Source organism: Phoenix dactylifera, chromosome 1, assembly GCF_051530095.1.
Source record: "Phoenix dactylifera cultivar Ajwa chromosome 1, Ajwa_hap1_PhDact_Kaust_v1.1, whole genome shotgun sequence".
NCBI lineage: Eukaryota > Viridiplantae > Streptophyta > Magnoliopsida > Arecales > Arecaceae > Phoenix > Phoenix dactylifera.
The window spans coordinates 67,590,266-67,594,895 of NC_143190.1; the positions used below are offsets into that span (position 1 = coordinate 67,590,266).

At 42.4% G+C, this 4,630-nt stretch overlaps 1 pseudogene; it reads right to left on the minus strand.

Moving 5' to 3' along the window:
- On the minus strand, window positions 1-1,251 carry LOC103712832 (cytidine deaminase 1 pseudogene; annotated as a pseudogene).
- Between the last annotated feature and the right edge of the window lie 3,379 nt (window positions 1,252-4,630).

The window sequence follows — 4,630 nt, forward strand, 5'->3', positions numbered from 1 at the left end:
GAGATTAAGCCCAGATTTTATTGATATCGATGGAACAGCGGAACATCTGGAACCGCTTGATTATAATTCAGTTGATCACAGCTGTCCATTTTCCGTCGTGGTCGCTATCTCCGGAGGGAAACGGACCCGGCGTCGAGTAACCGCTGTCTAGGTGGCGGCGGAGGAGTGGAACCGGTAGACCTTGAGGTGGGCCCGCGGCGCCACCACCGCCAGGAAGACCCTTGCCGTCGCTTCGTGCGACACCGGCACCCCCTCCGCCTCCGCCAGCGCCGCCGCCACGAACCCGTACCCCTTCCCTGCTCCCCCACCGCCGCAGCCCGCCGCCACGTACGCCACCGCCGCCGCCTGTACCGGCCCCAGGCTCGGGTTGTACGCCGCCGACTCCTCGTACGACCCCGCGTACACCCTCCCCTCCCCGTCCGCCACCGCGAACCCCGCCGGGCACTTGCTGTAGGGCGCGTGCGACGCCCTCGCCGCTCCCTCCGCCGCCGCCCTCAGCCGCTCCTCCAAATCTCCCCCGATCCCGTTGCAGATCCCCCCGCCGGCGGGGGCCTTGGCATCCTCGTCGTCGTCTAGAAGGGCGATCTTGTTGTCGTGGGGCTCGAGAAGGAGGGGATGGTCCTTGTGGAGGAGATCGGGGGGGCCGAAGGGGCGGGGGAGGAAGGAGGAGAGGGGGAGGAAGGCGGAACCAGGGCCGTCGGACGTGACGAGGATCTGGATCTCCGCCGCCCGGCGGAGCTCCTGGAGGAACTGGCGGCAGTGGCCGCATGGGGCGGAGGAGACGGCGATGCACCGGATCCCGGTCTCGCCGTGGACGGCGGCGTTGGTGACCAGGAACTGCTCGGCGTGGATGGAGTGGTGGAGCGGCAGCCCGGGGAACTCCATGTTCACCCCGACGTAAATCCGGCCGCTCTCCCCCAGTCCGACGGCCCCCACGGGGAAGTTCGAGATGGGCGGCCGAGCCATCCTCAGGGCGGATGGGACCAGCGCCACCAGCAGCTCCGGCGCGGTGGCGACCCCCCATTCCTTCATCATCGCCGCCGCCGCGTCCACCTCGATCACGAACCCGATCTCCGCCGTCGATCTGGCAGCTTTCTCCTCCATCTCCAGGAGAGAAGAAGGGTAAAAATTTGATCTTGGCAATAAGGCAATCGGAATTCCCCGAACCGTGGATGGAGGGGGATTTCGGTTTGGGGGGCAGGTTTTTTAAAGGTTTTGAACGGCAATGCCCGTTTTCAGCGGAAAAAAAAAAAAAAAAAAAATCTGTCCTCTAATTAAACTTTCCGGGACCTTTCCTTGGGGTGGAGGAAAAGAGTGAGCAAATAATTTAATCTTCTTACTGGTTATCTAAATCTTCCTGTTTCTAATATTCTCTTAAGTTAAAATCTGATTAGATACTAATATTATCTATATTTATATTTATTTTATTTGATAAATGCAGATACAAAAATTAATATTAACCCGATGTAAAAATATATATTTATATTTATTTCAAACGAATATTGATATAAATTAAATAATGAAAGTATGGATATAAATATAAATATAAATCAAATAATTAAATTTTATAATTATTATAATTAAAAATATTATTGAATGGATGGTAAATCAAATAAATAATATATTATTTTGGATATATATTTTTCTTAAAAGTTTACAAATGCTATATATAATTGAATATCATTACAAATAAAATCGGTTATTCGGATAAGGATAAGATAGTTGCCTATCCATATCCATATCCGTATATCTATATCTATTTTTTTTTTATAGATATGGTTACGAATATGAATATTATTCAGTTGTTCTAATTTTTATTCACATTCGAATGATTTTGGATAAAAAATAGATTTGAAAGAATATGATCCTATCTATTTTTACCTTTGATTCTCCTTACGCAAATCGCTAACTATGGTCAATTTGGTTGCTTTTGGAACATTCTTTAGTAATGTACTTATCATCCAAAACTGGATTAGATTCGACACGGAATGGTTGCATGAAAGTTGCACCAGCTGCCTCCGGTGAAACGGTCTGATCGGCGTTGCAACGTATGTAGCCAACATGGTTCGTTGCATGATGATGGGGAGTATGTTGTGTTGATTGGGAGTGTGTATGCTCCTTTTCCAGCCAATATGATTGAAATGGTATTCTTATCATTCAACCAATGTGGCTGCAATGCGATGCGCACTTTGCTCCAAAGAGAAGGCCCATGCAAGGAAGCAAGCACTTCGTAAGGTTGCTTTGCTCCCATTTAGAAACGAACTGGATTCTCTGGTAGTGTACTTGGATTCTCTGGTAGTTGTGCTGCATGAATATTGAGTGGAGTAATTAGGACAGCTCATTTTCCCCACTTGAAAGAAGATGATGCCTCAAAAAGTACTTTTGGCATGTTTGGTTGACCATGGAAAAGTGACAGATTTTTAGAGTGCTTATATTTGGTGAACCATCCACTTTCCTAAGAAAGTTATGTGTAATTCTTATTAAACCCTTAATAAAAACTAAATCTTTAATGCTTTGGATCAAATAAGAATCGTTGATTTGATAGCTGAAGGGCATTTTTGAAAAAAAATAAAAATATTTTGATTCTCGGAAAGTAACTTTTTTATGTTTCTCATGTGAAAGACTTTTTCATGAAATGCGAAAATTATATTCCAACGGGAATACAACTTTTCTGTCTCTCTTCTTTGAAAACTCCAACCAAACAAAAGGCATCTCTTTACTATTTCGTTGACCACACTTTTTCTCCTTTTTTTCTCACGAACTAAACGAGCCCTTCATACTTGTGGCTTGTGGGGCTTAGAAAGTTCCGGCCAAGATACTAATTCTAGCTGGATTAGGCTAAGAGGCTGCCAAGATGTCTCAATTGATACCATTCATGGTCTAGTCTCATTTAGAGGAAGAGCTAACCACATTATGCTGAATAGGATGTATGATGTCCTTGAATCGACCTTCTCATCTGAAAGGTTGGTTCTGAAATGTTCCAGGGTGAAGTGATTTTTTTTCTTTTTTCTTTTTGCCATTTCCTCTCAGTATCTTAAGCAGCAAGGTAATCTTGTGCCTCAGTTAGCAGATTGGACAGCGTTACATGTGATGGTACATCTGGATGGACGAGAACAGCGTTAGATGTGATGGTGGTGTTATAATCTACACTTGTTATATCTTTTTTCCTTTCCTTGAATGGCAGAACTTAGATTCATCCCTTTGAGTGGCGATGCATTAGCAAATCACTGATGTTTGGGTTTGCCATTTAGTCATGCAAATTGTAAACTTTGCGGCTTGCATGTTTTGCATCTATACCTTGGTGGACTTTCATTTTAATGGAACAAAGTCTAACAGGTATACTGATGACAATTATATATCTGTATTTAGATAATTCTCAGTTTATTTTTGTAAGAATCCATGCGGACGCGTGTTTTGTCCTATATCAGTTATTCGTTAGATAGTTCTTGGATGTTTATAAAGAATCAAGAAACCAAATAATACTTTCTGACTAGCTATTTTAGGTAAGTTCCTGAGTTGACTTTGTCACCTTCATCTATGGCAAGCATGTCTTAGTTGTTTTTCTTGACTTCAAAACTCGGATTAATATTCATGGTCTTTGTGAATTGAAGCTGAGCACAATTATTTCATCCTTAGATGCATCTTTGAAGATCTGGTTTTTTGAGCTTGTTAAGAGTTTTTTGAAATGATAATTGGGTAACAAAGGACATGCTATGCATGCTCCTTCCCCTTATTGTTAATTTCAAGTTACTTAATCTGATTTTGCTTATTTTTTTTGGCTCTTTCTTCAAGTGAGTAATTCCATAATGGAAAGTGGCGACATCCTCTCTTGGTTTGTGTATTATTCCCATTAACACTGCCACTTGCAAATACTTCATCAGAAGGAGAGAAGCTCAGGAAAGGACCACGTTTAAGATAAGATTGTCGAGGTCCGAATAGAATACTTATCTCAAAAAAAATTTAAAAAAGGTTACAGAACAGAATAAGGATAGATTGGTGAATGGATGGATATTTGTGGTTGATAGGACAAAGCACTGCGAATCATGGAATTTTGAAAGTAACCAACGGGATTTTTGAGTACACTCATGGGTCAAGGGGAAACCAACGGGACTTTTGAGTGCACTCATGGGTCGGGGGTACTGCATGTTTGTGGTCCGGACTGCTGTCACAACATAACTCATGCAAAAATTATGAGTACTTGTATAAGATTAACAAACTAAAAAAATATTTTTTTTGGCTAATTTGTTAAATAGAATTTTAGATCCTGACAAATAGTATCGAAACGAAACTTGTCAATAGTCTATGTGGACTAAAAAAATACTGCAGTATGAACTCATAGGGATTAATCACGAGTCAATTATGATGTTTGTGATTAGATTTGAATGGATTCAAATTCTTAACTCGACAAGGACGTCAGAACTTAAATAAAAAAAGTTGTAAGGATCCGTGCATGTGCATGTTTAGTTCCACATCAATTATTCGCCAAAGCTTGAGTATTTATACAGGACTAACGAACATAAAAGAATACATTTCGGCTTGTCTTTCTAGGTCAGGTCTTAGATTGTGCCAGTAAGTTGTATTATTTTCTCTATAATTTGATAAAGGTTGGGTGGTTATTATTTTCCTTATC